Below are 25,213 nucleotides of genomic sequence, written 5' to 3' on the forward strand. Positions count from 1 at the left end.
GCAGTTTGAAAACTGAAAGACAGGGATCAAAAAGCTCTTAGAAGAAAATGCAGGCATCAATCTTTATGACCTTCGATTAGGCAGTGGTTTCTTAGATATGACACCAAAAGCAAAGCAACAAAAAGAAAACTTCAACTGGATGTCATCAGAATGAAAAACTCTTGTGCTTCAAAGGACACCATCACATTTTATAATTCATAGATCTGATAAAGGACTTGTATTAAGAACATACAAAGAATTAAATAACAGAAAGACAACCCAATTTTTTTTTTTTTTTTTTTTTGAGACAGAGTCTGGCTCTGTCGCCCAGGCTGGAGTGCAGTGGCCGGATCTCAGCTCACTGCAAACTCTGCCTCCTGGGTTTACGCCATTCTCCTGCCTCAGCCTCCCGAGTAGCTGGGACCACAGACGCCCACCACCTCGCCCGGCTAGTTTTTTGTATTTTTTAGTAGAGACGGGGTTTCACCGTGTTAGCCAGAATGGTCTTGATCTCCTGACCTCGTGATCCGCCCGTCTCCGCCTCCCAAAGTGCTGGGATTACAGGCTTGAGCCACCACGCCCGGCCGACAACCCAATTTTTAAAATGGGCAAAGGATTTGAACAAAGACTTCTCAAAAGACAAATAAATGGCCAAAAGCACATGAAAACTACTGAGCATCTTTTCATACGGGAAATGAAAGGCAAAACCACAAGGAGACCATTTCCTATCTACTAGGATGGCTAAAATTTAAAAAGACAGTAATAGGCATTATGTAGAGAAACGGGAACCCTCATACACTGCTGGTGGGGGACACCCCCTGTTCCCCTTTTGAGGAACAGTCTGGCAGTTCCTCAAAAGGTTAAACCTAGAGTTACCAGATGACCCAGCAATTCCACCCCTAGTTATCTGCCCAAGAGAAATGAAAACCTGTCTACACAGAAGTTTATACACAAATGTTCACAGCAGCATGAATCATAATAGCCAAAAAGTGGAAACAACCCAAATGTCCATCAACAGAGTGGATAAACAAAACTGTAGGCTGCCCAGACAATGGAAGACGATTCAGCTATAAAAAGGAAGGAAGCACTGACACCCTACAGCATGAACCCTGAAAACATGCTTGGTGAGAGAAGCCAGACACAAAAGGCCACATAATGTATGATTTCACTTATATGAAATGTCCCCAGTAGGCAAACCCATAGAGACAGAAAATACATTAGTAGCTGTTTAGGTCTGGGAGAGAGGGAGAAGTGGGGAACATGGGATCTCCTTCTGAGGTAATGAAGATGCTCGGAAACCGACTGTAGCAATAGTTGAACAATTCTGTGAATAAACTAAAAACCACTAAATTGTAAGTGGGTGAATTGAATGGTACATAAATTATGTCAATAAAACTTTTTTTAAAAAATGAGGGAAAAGAAAATTAGTCCTACCACCCTGCTGCAGGCCCATCTCCATATGTCCCTGCTGGTCTGTATGCACAGGCACCTGAACTTTTTGGTTTTGTTTTGTAGAGTTGGGGTCTCACTATGTTGCCCAGGCTGGTCTCGAACTCCTGGCCTCAAACGATCCTCCTGCCTCGGCCTCCCAAAATGTTGGGATTATAGGTAGGAGCCACTGCTCCCAGCCCATACTATATAAAAATACAGTTGCTATCCTGACAGTTTTAAGTCCTTTTATTTTTTTCTCTTTTTGAGACAGAGTCTTGCTCTGTCGCCCAGGCTGGAGTGCAGTGGCGCCATCCTGGCTCACTGCAACCTCCACCTCCCAGGTTCCAGCGATTCTCCTGCCTCAGCCTCCCAAGTAGCTGAGACTACAGGCACACGACCACGCCTGGCTAATTTTTGTATTTTTTAAGTAGAGAGATGATTTCACCATATTGGCCAGGCTGGTAAATCCTTTTAATGCTGTGTCACACATATTCCATCTTACAAGACTCCGTGACCATCGATATTAATATTCCACAAAATGGGCATACTTGACCAAACCCTTTAAGGCATTTAGGCAAGGCCCTACTTGCTGTTTTCATGAAATACAAGGGAACACCTCTGTCCACCGCTCTTTCCCTTTTCTTAGATTATTTCCTCAGGCTAAGCTTGTCAGAGTGAGATGACTGAGTCAAAGGACATGAGCATGTTATGCCTTTTTGAAAGGATGCCAATTTATAGTGCCAGTTATCATTAATTTTAATATTAAAATGACACATTTTTATATGCATTTCTTTGACAGGAGACAGAACATCTTTCCAAGTGTTCAGAAATTACACACTCACTCTTCTGAGTTGCCTTATTATCCACGGAAGACATGGAGGCCCAGAAAAGGATGGGGCGGGGCATAAGTCTAGGACCCCAGCATGACTCTCCCACCCTCCTGTCTGCAGAGTGAATTCCAATAGCACAGGGTTAAGAACAGGGAGTGGTGACCAGGTGCAGGAGCTTATGCCTGTAATCTCAGCACTTTGGGAGACTGAAGCTGGAAGATGGATTGAGGCCAAGAGTTCGAAACCAGCCTGGTCAACATGGCAAGACTCTTGTCTCTAGAAAAGAAAAATTTTTTAATTAGGCATGATAGTGCATGCCTGTAGTCCCAGCTACCAGGGAGGCTGAGGTAGGAGGATCACCTGAGCCCAAGACTCAGAGGATACAGTGAGCCATGATCAGGCCACTGCACTCCAGCATGGGCAACAGTGCAAGACCCTGTCTCAAAAAAAAAAAAAAAAGAACAGAACAGGGAGTAGCAACAGTGCCTCTTGGAACTGGTCCTGGGGTCCCTTGCCCAGGCTGCTCCTAGCCTTCCAGGTGCCCTCCTGCAGGGGAGAAGAGGGCAGCCTTTCATGGGGCTTTACCTGCATCTGGAAAACTATTGCAATATGTTGAATTATGGAATAGGTGGTGCCAGCCCCTGCTACAAACTCCCAGATTCCCAGAAAATGCTCTCTGGTGCCTCTGGGTGGCACCACTGTCCACCAAGTGGCCCAACACCGTGGCATGCAGTTGGTGAGTCTGGTGAGTCTTGCTCACCAGGCAATGGTCCAGGCCCTGGGATGCTCTGAGCAGACCAGGAAAGTAAGCTGCACTGTGCTTGGTGAGTCACTTAAACCCAACTGCAGATCCCAGCCTGGGTCCCTTGCAGGGAGCACACACACATGCACGCGTGCACACACACCCCATCTCTGAGAATGCAAGTGTTGCCTTTCTCTTGCTCATCTTTTCATCAAAGTCAACAGATACAATCCTATGGTCTCCTAGAGCTCAAAAATTCTATTTCTGGAATTCCACATACAACCTTGCCCATGATGACAGGGTGCAAGCCCACAGGGCAAAGCCCTCCCTTGGGGTCCACCCAACCTGGATAATGACAATGCAGGCCACAGGGAAGGGTTTGGACCTGCACAGGGCTGGCTTCCACTCCAGCTCGCTGGCCACAGAGCCCACCTTCTCTTTGCCCCTTACCTGGGGCTGCAGGGCCCTGTTGCTCCTCCGTGTCTTCCCCACCCAGGGCCGTGCCTGCTACTCACTGCTCCCTCTCACCCCTCCATATCCACATGCATCCTTCCTGAACCCCAGCAGGGACTGCAGATCCTTCTCTATCAAGGAGAGGTATCTGGAAAACAGCTCATGAAGATTTCCTGAATTTAAACACCCATTCTCCCAGTGCCTTCCAATATAAAATCAAACATGCATTCCCACAAAACCGTGTTGTGTAGGGTGCAATAAAAACTACAAGAATAATCTTTCAATCACACCATCAGAAGCAAAATAGTTTTCCAATAAAATAAGTACTGTTCAAAGCTACAAAATGGAAAATGATCTGAAAATGCAGCCCCAGCGCCTCTGGTGTGGGAAGGTGCTGGTGAGGGAAGGGGCTGGGAGACCTGTGGATCTGCCCAGTTCCCAAGAGAAGAGGAAGAGGAGACTTGGGGTGTCTGGGGAGCACACTGAAATCAACTTGCAGCCCTGAAAAATCGAAGAGAGGCTTCTTGGCCTTCTTGCTTTAAATATCGGATTTATAAACTGCAAACAAAATAGGTGCCTGTTTGAAAATCTTTACAACTCAGTCAGAAACTTAATAGTAAGTCACTCCTCTGGGAGACCAGAGGCCTCTGCAAAGTCTATCCCTCCACACCCTCTGGGTTCTGTGGCATGTGAAGGTGTGGAGGAAAAACCTGTTTCTCGTCTGCTTTCACCCCATAACAATCAACAGAAAAGAATTCTGTGGCAAAACACGTGGGGATTTCTCCTCAATAACAAGCCAGCAGTCAGTTCTGTAGCGGACACCAGCTGGACATCTTCTAGTCGCACTCAAGTCTGATGCTACTGCGTCAGATCCCACAGGTTGAGGGCTCAGTCCCAAGACTGCCCCCCCACTTCTGATGTCAATCGCAATTCCTAGCTTGCAACCTACGCTTCTGACAGACTGGCTATAAATCATTATCTTGGGAGCGGATTCCTTATAAGAGGATTAGTTAGTCTTCTGTGGGTACATCTCCCCGTGGCCCTTCCACCATGGGATGACGCAGCAAGAAGGCCCTTGCCAGATGCTGGCAGTGCCTTGATCCTGGACTTCCCAGCCACCACAGTTTTGGTGACTGTGGGTGACTGACGGGCTTAATGAGAGGTGTTTGGGATATGGGAGGTGGATTCCTCATAAATAGATAAACGCCCTCCCTGGGGTGGGGAAGGAGTGAGTGACTTCTCACTCTGTTAGTCCCTTCATCCCAGCTGGTTGTCAGAAAGGGCCTAGCGCTTCCCCTCCCTTTCTTACCCGCTCTCTCGCCATGCGATCTCTGCACACGGAGACTCCCCTGTGCCTTCCGCCATGAATGGAAGCGGCCTGAGGCCCTCAACAGAAGCAGATGTTGGCACTGTGCCATCCTGTAAAGCCTGCAGAACCAGGAGCCAAATACTCTTTTCTTTATAAATTACTCAGCCTCAGGTAATTTATAGCAACACAAATAGACTAAGACACCAGCCTCCAGAACTGTAAGGAGATAAATTCCTGTTCTTTATAAATTACCCAGTCTCAGGTATTCTGTTAGAGAAGCACAATGGACTTACACTACATCAAGACTTGATAAGTGGTGGGGTTTTTTTTGGTTTTTTTTTAATACACGGAGTCTCGCTCTGTCGCCAGGCTGGAGCGCAGTGGCGCAATCTTGGCTCACTGCAACCTCTGCCTCACAGGTTCAAGCGATTCTCCTGCCTCAGCCTTCTGAGTAGCTGCGACTACAGGCGTGCCGCCCGGCTAATTTTTGTACTTTACGTAGAGACGGGGTTTCATCATGTTGGCCAGGATGGTCTCGATCTCTTGACCTCATGTCCGCCTGCCTCGGCCTCCCAAAGTACTGAGATTACAGGTGTGAGCCACCGTGCCCAGCCGACAAATGGTAATTTCTTAAGGGTTACTTGCCACAGGAATTAGAATCCTTAACAATGATTTTTTTCTAATGTGTTACATTAGAAGTCATTGGTGTACCTTGCGTTTGGAATGGGTCTTTTACACAGACATGATTTCTTAATATCATGTGTGGGTCACCTGAAAATACTGGTTCCTGTAACGCAGATCTACCAATGTTGACACATCTCATTGAACAATATATATTTTTTAAAATCACATTGCTGGTGTTGCTACCAATGTCATCATTAAAGTCACTATTGTTATGCTAATCATCATTTGAAAGCTTGAATTTCATCACTGGCAACAAAGCACTAACAAATTTAGAAACAGCAACATATACAAAAATAAAAGGTCAGTTGTTTCACTTGCTCATTTTCAAGAAAGTGTATGCTAAATATCCAAATCTGAGTAACAACAGTGTGTGCCAGTTAAGTGAAGGTGGAGCCCATGAAAAAGGCAGCTAGTTCAGCCCACACCTGAAATGAATGCACATGTGCTTTTCCTCATGACAGCATCAAACTCCATGTGACATACTTCATGTGTGCCTCATTTCATCACACAGGATCTTAAAAAGATGTGGACTAGGCGGGGTGCGATGGCTCATGCCTGTAATCCCAGCACTTTGGGAGGCCGAGGCGGGCGGATCACGAGGTCAGGAGATCAAGACCGTCCTGGCTAACACTGTGAAACCCCGTCTCTACTAAAAATACAAAAAATTAGCTGGGCGTGGTGGCGGGCGACTGTAGTCCCAGCTACTCGGGAGGCTGAGGCAGGAGAATGGCGTGAACCCGGGAGTCAGAGCTTACAGTGAGCCAAGATCGCACCACTGCATTCCAGCCTGGGCAACAAGCGACACTCCTCAAAAAAAAAAAAAAAAAGATGGGGACTCATGGGTCAGGACTTAAAAAGCTGATTTTTACTGCTTTGTCTGATGCAACACTGGCGCGCGCGCGCGTGTGTGTGTGTGTGTACTGTGTGTGGTGGTGAAGACTCAGTTACAACAAGACCAGCACAGTGTGGTGCCGGTCTTGAGTCTGTGCAGGCCCACAGCTTCTTTCCCCACCGCTCCTACACCATCAATGTGAAAGCCATCACAACCAAGGAGGCACGGTAACAAATCACGGCCATGTTATTATTAAAACAGTTCTGATCCTCAGCCCCTCGAGTGGTCGAGTGGTCTCAGGAACCCACCAGGAGACTGCAGATCACATTTCAAGAACTGCTGTGCTAGAGGAACCCCCACTAGAAGTTAAGGGGGTGCGATATCAGCCAAGTGCAGGGCTGGGACAGGGCTTCACAGCCAGAGGGATCAAAAGTGGCCTGCAAGTCTTGGAGTCGCTCCTGCGGAGGCCCTGAGTTTGTTGTTCTGGCAAGGCCCCACTCCAGGGATGTGCTTGCCACCCCATGGAAGGCTTTAAATGAAGCAAGCAGTCAAGAACATGGGCTCTGGGCCAGGCATGGTGGCTTAGGCCTATAATTCCAGCACTCTGGGAGGCCGAGACGGGAGGATTACTTGAGCCCAGGAATTCAAAACCAGCCTGGGCAACATGGCAAGACGTCATCAATATTAAAAAAAAAAAAAAAGGGCGGGGGGCACTGCATCAGGTTAGTTCAAACCCAGACCCCCCCAGACCCACCACTTTCCAGCTGAGTGAGCTGAGCCTCGGTTTCTTTCTCTGCAAACAGAGATGAGCATGCCTACCTCTCAGGGTGGGAGTGAGGCTGAAGACAGACAGTGTGTGCGAAATGCCTGCAGCAGGAACGCTGGGCCTAGCACACAAGGACGCTAAATAAACGGAACCTGCTATTATTATGCTTTATTAGGCAACTTCCAACAGGGAAGAAAACAACAGGTACTTACGCCTCTGCCATGGGGTGGCTTCTGATCCCCAACAAGGGATCCTGGTGCACGTTCACTAATATGACTGTAAGGGAATGCTGCTACAGGATTCTGGAAGGACTTGCAATCAAAACCCTGCCCTAAGAGCTCAGCTCGGCAGCATTCCCTCAGCACAGCTCAGCTGGGCCACCTGCTCCATGGGAACCCGAGACAATCTTTTGGGAAGGCAGAGACACTAGCAGTCTTCCAAGGGCCGTCTCTCCTGGCGGGCTGTGGAAATGCCAGGGGCCTGCCTGGGAGTGCCCAAGGTTAGTAATGCCCCTGGAAAGATGCTCCACCCATAGACCCTGGTGGCAGAGGCTCTGCAGCAGCTGCTGCCCAGCCACATTTCTCAGGGCTGGGCTGGCTTGGTGCTGCATCCCCAGGAGGTGCTTACCCACTTGGCAGCCATGGCATCAGGACGCCAGCTGGCCTCAGAGGGGCTCCTCTGTCCCCAAGAGGCAGGTCCCAGGCACCCAGCCAGGAACAGGGCTTTCTGCTTTGCTGGGAAAACTGAAAGGCCGTTTTCTGCGTCGCCTGCAGCTTCCATGTGCTGAACAAAGGAGGCGCCCACTGCTCCACGAGGGGCAGAGCAGAGGTAAAAGACAAACACTCTCTGGGCTCCTTCGGTCTGAAAAGAGAATGGCAAGGCCCAAACCAGGTCTGGAGGAAAAGGCCGAAGTAAGAAGCGAGCCAGAAGCAAGCAGGAGCTGACGTGCGCCTCAGGGAAGATGCTCTCAGTCCACGGGGCAGCACCCAGCAGGGACGAGACAGCGGGAAGAGAGCATAGAATCCCCACCAAGGGTGCAGGCCCAAAGGGGACCCTTCCAGGAAGGCTTGGCCCACACCAGGCCTTTTCATCCTGTGACATCTCCATCTAACACACAGACAGATTAGTTCAAACCCACCTGGGAGGGCGGTGTGAGAATTAAGTGAGGCATGGATATGAAAACTTCCTGAACTGCTGTAAGGGACCACACAGCGTGAGGGTCCTTAGGAGGGGGACTGTTACTTGCAAGGGATGGCTGCTGACTCCCTGCGCAGTACCACATAGCTGTTCCGCCTGTTCTCCCAAGCACCCCAGGGCTGGGCTGAAGCACGGTCTGTGAGGTGACCATGTAACAGAGGCCCTCTGAGGGGAGGGCAGGGGATGGTGCTTCTTTCTGGAATTCCTTCTGATAGTTACTCAGCACATCCTCCGTGCCAGATACAGGCTGGGGATTAAAGACATGTCCCTGGCTGGGCGCAGTGGCTCACACTCGTAAGCCCAGCGCTTTGGGAGGCCAAGGTGGATGGATCACAAGGTCAAGAGATCGGGACCATCCTGGCCAACATGGTGAAACCGCGTTTCTACTAAAAACACAAAAATTAGCTGGGCATGGTTGTGGGTGCCTGTAGTCCTCGCTACTTGGGAGGCTGAGGCAGGAGAATCACTTGAACCCAGGAGGCGGAGGTTGTAGTGAGCCGAGATTGCGCCATGGCATTCTAGCCTGGGTGATAGAGCGAGACTCCATCTCAAAAAACAAAAGACACGTCTCTGCCTTCCAGAATCTTACAATCAAGTAAGGAGGACGAGCATTAAATAATCACCCCCTCACCAAAAAACCACAAACACCATTACATCTGTGACCAGTGGTGTTGAGAAAGTCCAGGATACAGAAGGACAGCAATATCACCATTCTAGAGCTCTAACAGCATCTCTTCAAACAAGCCTGGGAGGAGGTGGTGGAAGAGTTATGAGACCAGCAGACAAAGGGAGGGATGGGGACAGCAGACGGAACAGTGAGTACACAAGGCCTAAGGAAGGAGGGCTGTGCCCCGGAGGGTGGCCAGATGGCAGCCTGGGGCCCTCACAGCAACCCGGCCACAGGGGTTGTTTCAGAGCTCAAATACCCCAGATCTCCAGGACAAGGATGACAAGGTCAGCTGGGCAGTGTCCCAGGCCCTTCTCCTCAGGCTTTAGGTTTCCCCAGGAGACCTCCAGCACCATTCAGCCTTGTTGCACTGTGTTACTTGGGAACAAAGACAGTGGCCTTCTTTGCTTGACTGTCAATACAATATTGGGAGAGCACAGGTCTCCCTGGGACCCTGCCTCGCCCCTGATGGCCTCCAGCCCTGGACAAATTCTGCAACCTCTCTGAGCCTCTGTTTCCCCATGTGGAAAATGAGGTTCTTGGGAGGCTGAACGAAACCCCACATGTAAATGTCCAGGCTGTATTGCTGGAGACGCCTTCCATGAATGACTACGCAGATACCACCACCCATACAGAGCTATGCTGTGTTCCTCCACATCGCACTGCAAAGGAAGAAGGCAGAATAACAAGATCTGGAGCAGCAATGTTCTTCCTAACGAAGTACAGATTAGAGACTGTCAGCTGCACCCAAATCCACTCTCTCCCCGATTCTTGAACACAGAACTCCACTTTCACTCAGGGCAGCAGTCCATCAACCAAGATGGTCCCCAAGCTTTCTTAGAGTGACAATGCTCTGGCCGATGAGCTGTAAGCAGAAGTGTCCAGACCATAAGAAGGCACTCAAGGCAAGCCGACTTAGCCCGGAGCCAGGCGCTTCATCCTTCCTGCCTTCCTCCGATCTGCCGCCTGGAAGATGGATGCCATGGCTCCAGTAGCTGTGCTTGACCATGAGGGCCTTGGGATGGAGGCCAGTGCCTAGGACAGCCATGGGACACCACACCAGCACAAACTGACCACCTCCCACATCTTCCATGTGAGTAATAAAACTTGTTTTCTTGGTTAATTATTGGTATATTAAATTCAGGTTAAGTATTAACAAGGAAGAAAAACAAATGTCATTACAAATGTACAGCACAGACAAGTGCAGTAGCTTACACCTGTAATCCCAGCACTTTGGAGGCCAAGGTGGGAGGATTGCTTAAAGCTAGGAGTTGAAGACCAGCCTGGGCAACATAGCAAGATCCCATCTCTAAAAAAAAAAAAAAAAAAAAGCAGCAGCAGCTAGGTATGGTGATAGAAACCTTGTGATCCCAGCTACTTGGGAGGCTGAGGCGGGAATACTGTTCTAGCCCAGGGATTCTAGGCTACAATGAGGTATGTCACACCAATGCACTCTAGCCTGGGCGACAGAGTGAGACCCCATCCCCCTCCACCACAAAAATATATCTCTACAGTTCCTTAAGCCTGAAGGAACACAAGTTCTCTTCAAGTGATCCACGATCAAAAGGATCATGGCTTTCTTTAGGTCACACGACACAGCCTCAGCCAGTGCAGAAGTCAAGGCATGGGGAATACCCCCTGGCGGGAAGGCTGGAGCAGATGCTTCTGTAGTTAAAATAGGCCCCAAGAGAAGAGCAGCTGGTTGCCTTGGAGCGAGGGCACATTCTTCTGCGACCCCAGTGTTCAGTTCAGCATGACCACTAGCTCAAGGAAGAGCTGAGGAGGACGATGGTGTGCAGTGAACGTCAATAGAGCATGCACTGTTTGGATGCAAGTGCCCAGCACAGGGACACAAAGGAAGTGCTCCAAGTGAGGAGGTGCTCAAAAGGGAGCCTCTGTTGTGAGACTGCTCCTGGGACCCAAACCCTCTCCACTCCCCTCTCTACCATGCCCTACCCAAACTAGGGGCTAATCCAGCCACCCCAGTCCATGTGGAACCAGGGCAGGATTCCCTGTGGCCTTTCAGCAGCTGATCAGAGGAATCCTATTCCCAACACTGGGTGAGGAGGAGGGAGGAGGAGGCCCTCCACAAAGGTCCACTCAGTTGCAGAGCAGTTTCTAGTGAGGCTGAGCCCTCCCAAGACTCAGGGAGGTTGCCAATGTGTCCCCTTCTCTGGGACCGTTGTCCCCAGCTGCCAAGTTCTAGCAAGGCAGGCCTGGGAAATCCTGGACATGGCCCATTTCCCATTGTCCTGATGGAAGCAGGACGAGAGACAGTCCCTCCCTCAGATAACATCGCTGGTGGCTCTGAACCATTTATTTATTTTTACACTTGAACATGGGTGTATCTAATACCTTGGGAATTCTCAACACTTCAAAACAAGCTCAACTTAAGTCACAGAAAGGACCAGAAAACAGATCTGGTTTTCCCATCTGCTGGCTTTCTTCCCACCCAACCCTGCATGCTCCTCCTCGACCATGATGAGTCTCAGCAGAGATAAGACACCAGCCTAGCCAGGCACGGTGGCTCATGCCTATAATTATGGCACTTTGGGAGGCAGAGGTGGGCCGATCACAAGGTCAGAAGTTCGAGACCAGGCTGGCCAACATGGTGAAACTGTCTGTACTAAAAATACAAAAATTAGCTGGGCATGATGGCGTGCGACTATAATCCCAGCTACTCGAGAGGCTGAGGCAGGAGAATTACTTGAACCCGGGTGGCGGAGGTTGCAGTGAGCCGAGATCACGCCATCGTATTCCAGCCTGGGCAACAGTCCGAGACTCTGTCTCAAAATATAAAAAATAGCTGGGCACGGTGGCTCATACCTGTAATCCCAGCACTTTGGGAGGCCAAGGCAGGCAGATCACAGGTCAAAAGATTGAGGCCATCCTGGCTAACATGGTGAAGCCCTGTCTCTACTAAAAATTAAAAAAAAAATTAGCCAGGCATGGTGGCGGGCGCCTGTAGTCCCAGCTACTTGGGAGGCTGAGGCATGACAATGGCGTGAACCCAGGAGTTGGAGCTTGCAGGGAGCCAAGATTGCACCACTGCACTCCAGCCTGGGCAACAGAGCGAGACTCCGTCTCAAAAAAAAAAAAAGGAGATAAATAGGCCGGGCGCGGTGGCTCAAGCCTGTAATCCCAGCACTTTGGGAGGCCGAGACGGGCGGATCACAAGGTCAGGAGATCGAGACCATCCTGGCTAACATGGTGAAACCCCATCTCTACTAAAAATACAAAAAACTAGCCGGGCGAGGTGGCGGGCGCCTGTAGTCCCAGCTACTCGGGAGGCTGAGGCAGGAGAATGGCGTAAACCCGGGAGGCGGAGCTTGCAGTGAGCTGAGATCCGGCCACTGCACTCCAGCCTGGGCGACAGAGCGAGACTCTGTCTCAAAAAAAAAAAAAAAAGATAAATTAAAAAAAAAATAAAAATAAAATAAAAAAGACAAAAAAGACATCAGCCCAACCACATGGCCCCAAACACCACTGTGCCCTCCAACAGAAGCATGAGCCCTTTGTCACAAGCAGAGCTACAGGGGCAGAATCTTGCACCAAGTGGGGCACAGGCATCAGACCCCACGCCTACTACCCTGCCCTACCACCTGACTCTCCAGTCTCAGATTTTTTTTCCATCTGTGATATGGCAGCAGGAGCAGCCCCTTATCAAGAGTTGTGATGACGCACGGGAGAGGCCATGGGTGAAGGGCACACCACTCAGGGCCTGCCACACAAGCCTGAGAGAGGAAGTACACAAGAAAAAAGAAGACACTGTTGCTTTCTTTTTTTTTTTTTAGATGGAGTCTCGCACTGTCGCCCAGGCTAGAGTGCAGTGGCCAGATCTCAGCTCACTGCAAGCTCCGCCGGGTTCGCGCCATTCTCCTGCCTTAGCCTCCTGAATAGCTGGGACTACAGGCGCCCGCCACCACGCCCAGCTAATTCTTTGTATTTTTAGTACAGATGGGGTTTCCATGTTAGCCAGGTTGGTCTCGATCTCCTGACCTTGTGATCCACCTGCCTCGGCCTCCCAAAGTGCTGGGATTACAGGCATGAGCCACCGTGCCCAGTGACACTGTTGCTCTTTTTTTTTTTTTTTTTTTTGAGATGGAGTCTGGCTCTGTCGCCCAGGCTGGAGTGCAGTGGCTGGATCTCAGCTCACTGCAAGCTACGCCTCCCGGGTTCACGCCATTCTCCTGCCTCAGCCTCCCGAGTAGCTGGGACTACAGGCGCCCGCCACCTCGCCCGGCTAGTTTTTTGTTTTTTTAGTAGAGATGGGGTTTCACCGTGTTAGCCAGGATGGTCTCGATCTCCTGACCTCCTGATCCGCCCGTCTCGGCCTCCCAAAGTGCTGGGATTACAGGCTTGAGCCACCGCGCCCGGCCGACACTGTTGCTCTTAAGCAAAAGCAAAGTCAGTCAGACTCGAAGAATGGTTCTAAACCTAAAAGTAGTAAGGCCTCTAGGAACTATGATGACGACAATTACTGTGCAATTTATATCATGCTGAATTTTAGTCAAACCTCCTGGCAAACCACTTCTCACTTGACACTCCGTCCACAGCACGGGGCCACAACATAGTGGATCGGTACAACTTTTCTGGACAGCCTTGCTACCTGTACACTCTTATTGACTCAATTCCACATCAGGGTATTCGTTCTAGAGGTAAATGGACGTGTGAACACAAATTCACAGGCAAAGATGTTTATGTGCACCACTGTCTTGATGTTCAAGAAAATGGAACTAGTTACATGCATGTGATTATCTATATAATGTAACTGTATTCAGCCCCTAAAAAATGATCTAGTTTCTTTTTTTTTTTTTTTTTTTTTGAGACGGAGTCTCGCTCTGTCGCCCAGGCTGGAGTGCAGTGGCCAGATCTCAGCTCACTGCAAGCTCCGCCTCCTGGGTTCACGCCATTCTCCTGGCTCAGCCTCCCGAGTAGCTGGGACTACAGGCGTCTGCCACCTCGCCCGGCTAGTTTTTTGTATTTTTTAGTACAGACGGGGTTTCAACGTGTTACCCAGGATGGTCTCGATCTCCTGACCTCGTGATCCACCCGTCTCGGCCTCCCAAAGTGCTGGGATTACAGGCTTGAGCCACCACGCCCGGCGATATAGTTTTTTTTGTTTTTGTTTTTTGAGATGGAGTCTCGCTCTTATTGCCCAGGTTGGAATGCAATGGTGCAGTCTTGGCTCACTGTGACCTCCGCTTCTCAGGTTCAAGCAATTCTCCTGCCTCAGCCTCCCGAGTAACAAGGATTACAGGCACCCGCCACCACGCCTGGCTAATTTTTGTATTTTAGTAGAGATGGGGTTTCACCATGTTGGCCAAGTTGGTGTCAAACTCCTGACCTCAGGTGATTTCACCCACCTTGGCCTCCCAAAGTGCTGGGATTACAAGCATGAGCCACCGCACCTGGCCAATGATATAGATTTTTATTGACATAGACAAATGGTTTTGATATAGCAGTGAATGAAAAAAAAAGCAGTAGCACAGTGTGATTCTTCTTTAGATGTATTTACATACATATTTTTTGTCTTTGTTTTTTCCTTTTTGTGGAGAACAGGGTCTCGCTATATTGCCCAGGCAGGTCTTGAACTCCTAAGCTCAAGCTATCCTCCCGCCTCTGCCTCTCTAAGAGCTGGGATTATAGGCATGAGCCACTGCACTCAGCCATACCACATATTAACAGTTTTTCTAGGCAGTAAGAGTTTAGGGGATTTGTTTATATGTACGTACACATACAGAAACTTTCTATTGATGTGTAGTTTCTAGTTTTTTAATGGTGGGTAGCACCCTTACATGATTCCTTCCTCAAAATGCTCATTATAAGTCAGACACAGTGGCTCACGCCTATAATCCCAGCTACTTGGTGGGGCTGAAGAGGGAGGAACACTCAAGCCCAGGAGGTGGAGGCTGCAGTGAGCCATGACTGCACTGCTGCACTCTAGCATGGACGACAGTGGGGAACCCTGTCCAAAAAAAAAAAAAAAAAAAGGATGGTCACAGTGGCTCACACCTGTAATCCTAGCACTTTGGGAGGCTGAGGCAGGCAGATCACCTGAGGTCAGGAGTTCGAGACCAGCCTGGCCAACGTGGTGAAACCCCATCTCTACTAAAAATATAAAAATTAGCCAGGTGTGGTGGTGCATGCCTGTAATCCCAGTTACTTGGGAGGCTGAGGCAAGAGAATTACTTGAACCCAGGAGACAGAGGTTGCAGTGAGCCGAGATCGCATCATTGCACTCCAGCCTGGGCGACAAGAGCGAAACTCCATCTCAAAAAAAAAAGTATACTCCTCCTCAATCCAGAAACACACCTCAGACTACATAATCTAGTTTCACATACAGCAGAAAATGCACTGTAGAGCAAGCCAGAGGCCTGGACTGGCTAGTAGCCTCCTCTCTGAAGTCAGCCCCTTCTGGCCTTTACGTAGGTCTCCCATGAGTTTGGTCAAATGAGTCAGTTCTGCCAGATCACCTCCCGGTACTCCAGGCAAACGGAAAGTTTAGATCTGTAAAGTTGGAATGTAATGACCTCAAGGTCCTGCTAGCCTAGGAGACCCTGCCAGGAGACCCAGCGGGAGGTCACCTGACCAAGGAGGGCGGGTAAGAAAGTCCTCACTGGATGCAAAATGAAAACAGGAGTGATGGAGCCCATGCTGAGGACACAGTCCTGGCCTCCCAACGGGTCCAGTGATCTCGTTGGGACTCTGAACTGCCTCCCAGGCAGATCGCTGCTCAAGAGCTTGTTCCTGCATGTCCTGGCAGAGAAAATGAAGGAAGCACAGACAGGAGAGGAAATGCAGAGCAAAAGGAAAAAAAGAGACACAGCACAACCACAAGTGAATAAACAAGTCATCTGCACCTGTCCCACAGGCAGGGCTTGGTAACTACAAGGCTAATTTTAGAAACAGCATGAACCTAAAGAACCATCACTTAAGCGCTCAAAATGGAGCCCTTAAACAAAATTCTTCCGTCTGCCTGTATCGGGCAGACACAAAATGGACAGTCTTGGGTTGACTCTGTTCAACCAGCTGTCTATTGGGCGAGATCAAGACACATCATTGCAATCTACAAAAAAGCACCAAGCAGGTAAGTGCAGTCAAGACATGTGGCCACTCACAGTCACCCAGGTGGAAGAGTCTTAATTCAGACACAAATGTCTCGTGGCCCTCCTTAGCCAGGGAGCTGGGCTCTGCCTGCAGCCAGGCCTTGCCTGAGTCCCCCTATTCCGTGGGTCGGGGTGGGATGTAGAAAAGCAAACCTCTAGGCTTTCTTCCTTCAAATGTATCAGTCACCATACATACCTATACACAAGAGCTCCCCTTCCAGCAATTTTCCCTCAGAACAGTGAGGAGAGTGGCTCATCCCTGCAACATTTAGGTCTCTCATGTTACAGGGAATTCTTTCAATTATTTTGTAGACAGTTCTGCTGGGTGAAGAAGGTGCTCTAGGAACTGAGAGTGGGAATCTAATTTGTATTTTATACTACATTAGTGCAACAGTATATTTTGCGTATGGAAATTTAACTAAGTTCCTATCACTCTTAGTTGGCATCTGACCCTAAGAATTCACTCATACTGGCTGGGTGTGAAAAACAAACTGAATTAGTAGTTTACACTGCATTATATGAAATAGTATATAGGCTGGATGCGGTGGCTCACGCCTGTAATCCCAGCTACTCGGGAGGCTGAGGCAGGAGAATCGCTTGAACCCAGGAGGCGGAGGTTGTGGTGAGCTGAGATGGCGCCAGTACATTCCAGCCTGGGTGACAGAGTGATACTCCGTCTCAAAAAACAAAACAAAACAAAAGGCCAGGCACAGTGGCTCACGCCTATAATCCCAGCACTTTGGGAGGCCAAGGTGGGCGGATCATGAGGTCAGGAGATCAAAACCATCCTGGCCAACATGGTGAAACCCTGTCTCTACTAAAAATACAAAAAAATTAGCTGGGCGTGGTGGCGGGCACCTGTAGTCCCAGCTACTCAGGAGGCTGAGGCAGGAGAATGGTGTGAACCCAGGAGGTGGAGTTTGCAATAAGCAAAGATCCCACCACTGTACTCCAGCCAGGACGACAGAGCAAGACTACATCACAAACACACACAAACACACACACACACACACACACACACATCTCAGCACTTTGGGAAGTCAAGGCAGGAGGATCGCTTGAGACCAGTTCAAAGCTGCAGTGAACTATGATTGTGCCACTGAACTCCACCTGGGCAACAGATTAAGACTCTGCCAGAAAGAAAAGAGAAGAGAAGAGAAATAAAATAGTATATAGAAGTTTATGAGGTTGGTACTAAAGTAATTGCAGTTTTTGCCTGTTCCTGTAACTTGAAGTCACATCTGGCCCTGAGTTCACTCATGCTGGCTGGGACAGAAGACTTATTCTGGAAGCTTGGGAACACAGGAGCTCACGTCATGATTGGGGTTGCCATCTGCTTGGCCATGTATATATTTCTCTATGACTCAGACATCAGAGACCAGGTTGGAGTGCAGTGGAGTAATCTTGGCTCATTGCAACCTCCACCTCCCAGGTTCATGCAATTCTCGTGCCTCAGCCTCCACGCCCAGCTAGTTTTTTGTATTTTTAGTAGAGACAGGGTTTCACCGTGTTAGCCAGGATGGTCTCGATCTCCTGACCTCCTGATCCACCTGCCTCGGCCTCCCAAAGTGCTGGGATTACAGGTGTGAATCACCGCACCTAGTCTTTTTATTTGTATTTTTAGAGATGGGGTTTCGCCATGTTCGCCACAGTCTCAAGCTCCTGGCCTCAAGTGATCCTTCTGCCTTGGCCTCCCAAAGTGCTAGGATCATAGGCGTGAGTGACTGCGCCTGGCCAGAGACCACCTTTTGGAGGTTGAAAGGCCATCAGAGATGACTGAGTCCAAGTCTAAGCTGCCATTCATTTCTGTCTTAAATGTTTACTAAGCACCCACGGAAGATGCCCTGTGAAGTGCTGGAGAGGACGGTGGGCGAGCAAGCAGTGGCACAGACTAGGGAGCGCTCTCCGAGGAGAGAAGTGGCTGCCCCAGGTGCCTGGAGATGACAGCCAAGACAGGACCTCGGCTGTCCTGACTCTTTCTCCTTCCACATCACTGTCAGCCCTCTTTCTTTTCTCACATATTCTCCAAAAACGGTTTTCAAAATACACTTGAGTGGGATCTCACACTCCCGATTAAGTGCTTCACACGCTGTAGCTCATATGGAATTCCACCACATGCGTTCTGTTTACACAGATTTCACGGTACCCAGGACAAAAAGCTGAAGTGGCGCTGCCCAGTCCCCTGCTTTCCCTGAGGAGGGAAATGGGACACAGAACTTGCTATTTCCTCAGGGCTGAGGCCCCTTCGGGCCTCTGGCAGTGGGAGTGCCTCTGAGCTAATAGGCAATTCAAGGACTTTAGAGGACAGTTTGACTAATGAGGTCTTTGCTCTGCTAGTTGACTGTAGAACCGAACCCACTAAATGCGTACTGAAGAATTCAACCCTGCATGCAAAACAGCACCCCCAACACTCAGGGAATGACAGAGCACATGCAGACCATGGTCCCTGCATCTTGGCTCTTAGGAAGATGAGACGGCTGAAATGCAGGCATGGTACATCATTTTATTCAACCAATAAGCATGGACCACACACTATGTGTGAGGCATTTCCTAGGCACTGAAGATGGCAGATCAATGTCTGTCTTAACGGCATGCACCTTTAGTGGGGGGTTGACCGGAGGGCATAAAATACAGAACTAAAACAGCGGGCCCGGCACAGAACAAAACGTGGCGTGGAGGAAGGAAGATCAAGGAAGGGGTTGCCGCAGGGCTGCAGTTCTCACCAGGGACAGTTCCACTGAGCAGGGAACACTCCTTGTGTTGGAGGATGGGTGGGCCAGGTCCTCTGGCCACAGCAGGATGCCCACTTTTACCTGATAAGCCGAGAGGCTTGCAGAGAGCTTGGGAAATCATGTTGCCCCGCAATTCTCCATTTTCTTTGCTCACCTGCGATGCTAATCCAGTCCTTCAAAGTTCTGACATCAAGTAGGTGGCTCCTAGAGCTAAGGACCCGGAGAGCACTTGGCCACCACCTTCAGCAGGTAGAGTTCCTTTTTGGCCAGTTTTACTGGGGCCACAGAGAAACGTGTCATGGTGTGGCCACTCTCCCTGCAAAGCAGCTAAACACACACCACAGAACCTGAGCTTGACCATGCTGGGGACAGAAACTAAGGCCTGAGGTCAGGTGACACAGAATGCCTGGGGAATCCGAGACCTGAGAAGTGCTCACTTGAGGCCTTCACCCCTGAACAGGGCAGGACTCTTCAGGTTCAAGGATGAAGCCGTTTCACTCAGCAGAGCCATCACCATCCAGGTTCCTTTCTCTCTTTTGTTTAAGTAACTACCTGTTTTAAAAGACTCATCAGACCCTCCATGGAGGTCACTCACCTTGTTGTCCCTGCCCTCAGGGAGCTGCAGATCTACCTGGCAAGACAAGTGACACTTGAGAAGAACATATAAAAAATACAGGGGCAAGCCTAGCAGAAGCTGTTGCCTCTGTGACAGCAGGTGCTCCAGCAGAGAAAAGGGGAGGCCTGTCAGGGGCTTCAAAGCTCTGCAGGGAGGTGGCCAGGGAGTTCTAGGTCTAGGGCAAGAGAGTCATTCATAACATGCAGAATGAGAAAGTTGTGGTCAGGGCCATCTTCCAGTCAGACCCATAGCTCCTGGAGGGCAGGGTCAGGGCTTGGGGCCAGTTTCTCCAGGGCACCAGGCAGCCTGTGAAACATGGGTGAGTGGGTGGATGGGCCACAGCTTGGCTGCTGCTCCAGGCAGGAACTCTGCTCTCCAGCCAGCGGACCCTTCTGTTCACTTCACTCCCATTGCCAAGCTGGATAGCTGAGAGGAGCTCCAGACCTTTCTCGTCCCCTTAAACCATGACCAGTCAGCAAGTCCTACTAACTCCATGGTTCAAAGGCCCTCAGATCCACTATCTCATCTAACAGTTAAGGGTGACAGGGAAGAGTCTGGACTTGGACCATATCCCAGATCTATCATGACCCCACCGGATCATAACTCACACTCCTCCAAACGATCTCGTGCCCCCACCCTTCCCAAGCCCACCCCTGTACTCTTTCCCTGGCCTCCAAACACGCCCACACCCCACTTCCCCGTAAACGTGGGCCTTCCTGAGGATTTCCCTTCCAGGGGATTCTCCGTCCCTTGTCTTATCTCCCCTCAAGAATCCTGGGACTCTCCCACTTGTATCGTTGGGCTCTGCTTGGCACCTGGTCCATGTGTGTTGAAGAAATGAGTGCAGAGGTTTGGGGTTAACCTAAGTGGACCTCCTGTGCCATTCTTTTTTGTTTGTTTTGAGACAGTCTCTCACTCTGTCACCCAGGCTGAAGTCCAGTGGTGTGATCTTGGCTCACTACAACCCCCAACTCCCGGGTTCAAGCAATTCTCCTGTCTCAGTCTCCTGAGTAGCTGGGATTACAGATGCGTGCCACCATACCCAGCTAATTTTTGTATTTTTAAATAGAGACAGGGTTTCACCATGTTGGCCAGGCTGGTCTCGAACTCCTGACCTCAAATGATCCACCCACCTCGGCCTCACAAAGTGCTGGCATTACAGGCATGAGCCACTGCACCCAACCCCTCCTGTGCCATTCTTAACCCAAAGGCCACTGCCCAGGGCAAAAACACAGCCGCAGCCGAAATGGACTCTACTGCCTCCTCAGGCAAGTACTTATGTTCACAGCCAAAAATCGAGGCAGGAAAAAACACCATTTCTTGAATTCTAGTCAACTTCGTGACGCAATGATCACAATGGGGCTGGGAGAGCCCACGTCTCCCGCAGCTGCTCTCGCGCCACCCCTGCTGTTTCAGGGCCAGCCGTGGGCCCTTCTCTGCCATTATTTGGCAACCATGGGCAAGTCACTTAGACACTCTGGCTGCTGCATCAGCTGGCCAAGTCCTGCAGTGCTGCCACCTCCCTGGCTGACAGGTGAGAACAAAGCATGTTCACAGGGCCGTACTCTGCAAAGAACCCCATTTCCTCCTGCTTCCCCAGCCTGTGAGGCTGCTGTTTGCATGTTTTGTTTTGGGTTTTTTTGGGTTTTGTTTGGTTTTTTCAGATAGAGTCTTACTCTGTCACCCAGGCTGGAGTACAGTGGCGCAATCTCGGCTCACTGTAACCTCCACCTGCCAGGTTCAAGTGATTCTCCTGCCTCAGCCTCCGGAGTAGCTGGGATTACAGGCATGCACCACCATGCCCGGCTAATTTTGTATTTTTAGGAGAGACAGGGATTCTCCATGTTGGTCAGGCTGGTCTCAAACTCCCAACCTCAGGTGATCCATCCCCATTGGCCTCCCAAAGTATTGGGATTACAGGCGTGAGCCACGGCACCCGGCCTGCATGTTAATCAGAATTGTGACAACCAAGCTCACTTTCTTCCTGAAGTAATATGGGTTGGAATTCTCCCTAAACCCTCCCAAGGCAACTCTCGCACCCTTCTGTACCTACTTCCACCTGCCTTGTTCTCTTTTCCTTCTTGGGGGAAATACCCAGACACTGGGACTAGATTTAAATTGAGACTTAATTAGCACTGATTGAACAATTACATCTCAGGAAGACCCCCAGTGTTCACTGAACCCCGTTACACCTCCTTGCAGTAAGAATCGATGGTATTAGATCAATGTACAGACCAAGCCAGGTCTCACCCACAAATCAGGAGCACTGAAAAGGTGACAAGAAATGTTTTCTGGAAAAATGATACAGTATTACCAAAAATGCATCACAACTACTTTCAAGGGAAGAATCAGAATGCTGCTGGACCCTGTCACCCTGCACTGCAGTCTTTGTATTGGTTTTGCTTTGTCTGCCATCAGGGGACCTTCATTTCTTCAGCACTAACAGCAGATGCAGGCCTTCCTGTGGCCTGGGTGCTGCTCTTCACCTATCACAGATGCGGCGAGCAAGGCCTGTCTGTCAAACAGCTTCAATGTGACGGAGAAGTCTCCACATCCAGGCAGCCCTGGTCCCAGGACACCACCACTGTCACCAGACCACTACCTGATGACTCAAAGAGTAGGAGAAGTGGTGACCGGGGCCATCAGGCCCACAGGAGCTGCCAAATCAGTGTCTCCCAGAGTGGACAGCCCTCTGGGCATGGGGAGGTTCTGGCACAGGCCCTAGGCACCCCCACCTCTGCTGCACTGTGTTGCAAGGAAGCCTCTACCACCTCCCACAGAGACTGTGGCTGGGAGGACTCCTGACTAGGCAGAGACAGAAACAAATTTTTTGTGGGATCCTAGAAAGGAGCACATTTCCATTTTGAGTAATCTATTTCCAAGTCCCCTCGTGGGGGAAAGGGAACCTCCTGTCACCAGTGCCAGCCTGGCTCACTCTCTCCATCCTCCCCATGGAGCACCAAGGTCCTCTGCAGAGCTCTCCCTGCCTGCCACCTTCTCACCAGCACTTCCTCCACCTACAGGACAGTGACATGCTATAAAATGCCACAACTTTAACCGCCACATTTCCATGTCCTCTATGAGTAAAAACATGTCCTTGCCCTTGGAACCACATTCCTCAAAGTGGAGACAAATTTGCACAGTGCGTCTCTTTTCTCTCCCACTCAGGCAGCTGAGTAGGGTTAAGGGCTGGCGTTTGTGGCTAAGGAACAAAGTACCTGGGCCCAAGGGTCTCAAAGCCATGGCCTCCAGTCCATCAACACCATGAGCTCAATTGCACTACACAGCCCAGTTCTCCTAGAGCTTAGAAAACACACACTGAACTGGTAGGTTCAACGTGGACAAGCTTACAGTGTAACGAGCCGACACAGAGCTGCAAGCTGATGACTAGCTTCAATTACTGCCAACGTGATCTGCTGGGGCAAGCTGGCCTTTGGGACGCATTCCGTTAGCTACTTCTCAAAACAATTTTGTTCCCTGAAGTATTACTTTACATCACACAGTCAATGTTCTGCTCTTATGGTGATTCTAGAACCATGGCTAGCTGCTCTTAAATCTTTGTAAGAAGTCGGGCACGGTAGCTCCTGCCTGTAATCCCAGCACTTTGGGAGGGTGAGGCGAGAGGATCACCTGAGCCCAGGAGTTAGAGACCAGCTGGGAAAAATAATGACACGCCATCTCTACAAAAAAATAAAAAATTAGTCGGGCATGGTGGCACATGCCTGTAGTTCCAGGTACTCAGGAGGATCGCTGGAGCCCAGGAGTTCCAGGATGCAGTGAATGTGACAGCACTGCTGCACTCTAGCCTGGGCCACAGAACAAGACCCTGGCTTTAAATAAATAAATGAATCCTTGTAAGAGAACCTGTAAAGCTCTTCCCTGGTCCTCCCATCCTGTGGAAAACCTCCAAACTCCTTCAAATTCTCAAGGGTGAGAGAAGGGTTTCTAAATACCCAGGGCTTCCATTAAGGTAAAAACCATTCGGAAGATAAAGAAGTCAAACCCAATAAACAATTCTAAGACTCTAATTAATGATATGCATGCTTATTTGGGAGGGAAAGGCACTGATATCTGCAACTTACTTTGACACAAAAAACAAGAGGGACTACTGGGTGGACGGATATGTGATGAAATACAATAAAATGTTAATTCTTACATTCTAGGGGGTGGTCTGTGGGTGTTCACAACTTTTATATGTTTCACGGTTTTCATAAATGAATGTGTACAGGGAGAGTCTTCTGACACTGGCAAATGACTGGGCATAACCTTTCCGATTAAGGGCAGAAGGCAAGGCAGAGCTGGCACGCCTCCCTCCACCCAGTTCTACCTAGATCCGCCCCAAGGGAAGCAGCAAAGAACCCAGGAGAGCAGTCACCTGCCCAGGCACCGCCCTGCCCAGCATCAGGCTCCAGAATACAGAAGAAACTGGGAGAAACGCTACGGAACGTCCCCGTCCCGGGCCCGCCATCCTCCTCACTGGGACAGTTCTCAGCCCCAGCTGCGCCCGGGAATGATCTGGGGAGCTTACTAAATGCAGATTCCCGGGCCGCGCGCCGGAACTACAGAATCGCAACACCTGGGGTGGGGCCCAGGAATCTGCCCGTTTCCCAAGAGCCCCCGGTGGTTCTGACGCAGAAGATCTTGAACCCACCTTTGCAGGAACTCACAGCCGCTCGCCCCATCTCACCTAACACCTGTTGAGAAGCCCCCCAGGAACTCGCTAAGCCAAGGTCCTCGAAGGCGCGACTCCTAGCCCAAACCCAGGCCAGGCCGTCGCCATCTCCGCCAGGGATGCGCGGCCGAGCGCCACATCTCGACTCCACACGTCGGCAAGCCCGGCGCGGGTGCAGGACGCTGCTGGGCTCCGGGACGGCCAAGGTCACCCGCTGGGCTCGGCAGGGGCTGGCTCCGCCACGGGGCTCCTCCCCGACCCCCTTTCCTTGAGAAAACAACTCCCGCCCCTCTTCTCCGCGTCTCGCACTGCAAGACGGAGATGGCAATTTCCACAACCTTCTCTGACAGAAAACCGTGCGGGCGAGCAGGCTGCCATTCCAGGCGCACAACCCCGCGGCACATAGCGGGGCGCCCGCCCGGCCCAGCCACCGCAGCGTCTTCGACACCCCCAGGGCCGTGCTAGGTCTCGGCAGCGCCCCGAGGAGAGGACGGGCCCCGCCATGCCGCGCCCCAACCGCCGGCCCTGCTTTACCTCCAGAAGCCCGGTGCCCGAAGCCGGCCGAACGCTGAAAGGTGCCTGAGTCCCGACAGGAGCCGGGAGAGTACAAGACCCTCAGCCCCGCGGGGCTTTGCGCGCACAATGAACCCCCCCCCACCCGGCCTAGCCCCACCGCCCAGAGGCTTCTAGGACTTGTAGTCCGCCCGGTCGACCCCCAGCGCGCTCTGATACTAGGGACTACGGTGCCCAGCATGCACCGCGCAGGCGCCACGGGCTGGGACGGGGAGGGGTCGCCACAATCCGAGGTCACGCCACGACCTGAGGGGCTCGGCGCCCAGACCGTTACCCCGGGGAGGAGGGCTCCCCCGTGAAGCCGTCTCCGAATGCGTCCCGGCGACTCACCGTCCCCGCAGCCCTGGGGCAGCGGCAGGACCGAACGCCTCGGCAGCTGGCGGTCGCACTTCTGTCACAAGGAGGCGGGTAGACTTTGGACCAGGGCCGAGGCCCTGGGCGTCACGGCGGGGGGCGGGGTCTCGGGAGGCACGTGATGCGCCGTGGTTACGTCAGTGGGAGGGAAGGCGATTTGGCGTGGAGCAGGGGCTGAGCACGTGGGATGTTCGGGGCCTGTTTGCCCAGTGTATACGAGGCTGGCGAACAGGGAAAGAACCCTCCCTGTGAGTGCCTCTTCTTCAC

At 50.9% G+C, this 25,213-nt stretch overlaps 2 protein-coding genes across 22 annotated transcripts in view; one reads left to right on the plus strand and one right to left on the minus strand.

Moving 5' to 3' along the window:
- The window catches only part of CDIP1 (cell death inducing p53 target 1), a 29,598-nt gene extending 4,602 nt beyond the window's left edge, over positions 1–24,996 (minus strand). For 4 of the 15 annotated variants that reach the window (XM_077983749.1, XM_001097525.4, XM_077983746.1 and 1 more), the window contains exon 1: positions 24,923–24,985. The gene's annotated coding sequence lies outside the window, so the exon portion shown is untranslated. 15 annotated transcript variants of the gene reach the window in all.
- Positions 24,554–25,213, plus strand: part of C20H16orf96 (chromosome 20 C16orf96 homolog) — a 60,024-nt gene continuing 59,364 nt past the window's right edge. For 2 of the 7 annotated variants that reach the window (XM_077985368.1, XM_077985370.1), the window contains exon 1: positions 24,554–25,000. The gene's annotated coding sequence lies outside the window, so the exon portion shown is untranslated. The remainder of the gene's footprint in view (positions 25,001–25,213) is intronic. The other 5 variants (XM_077985371.1, XM_028841096.2, XM_077985373.1 and 2 more) reach the window with 4 other exon arrangements.

This window comes from Macaca mulatta, chromosome 20 (genome assembly GCF_049350105.2).
Source record: "Macaca mulatta isolate MMU2019108-1 chromosome 20, T2T-MMU8v2.0, whole genome shotgun sequence".
NCBI lineage: Eukaryota > Metazoa > Chordata > Mammalia > Primates > Cercopithecidae > Macaca > Macaca mulatta.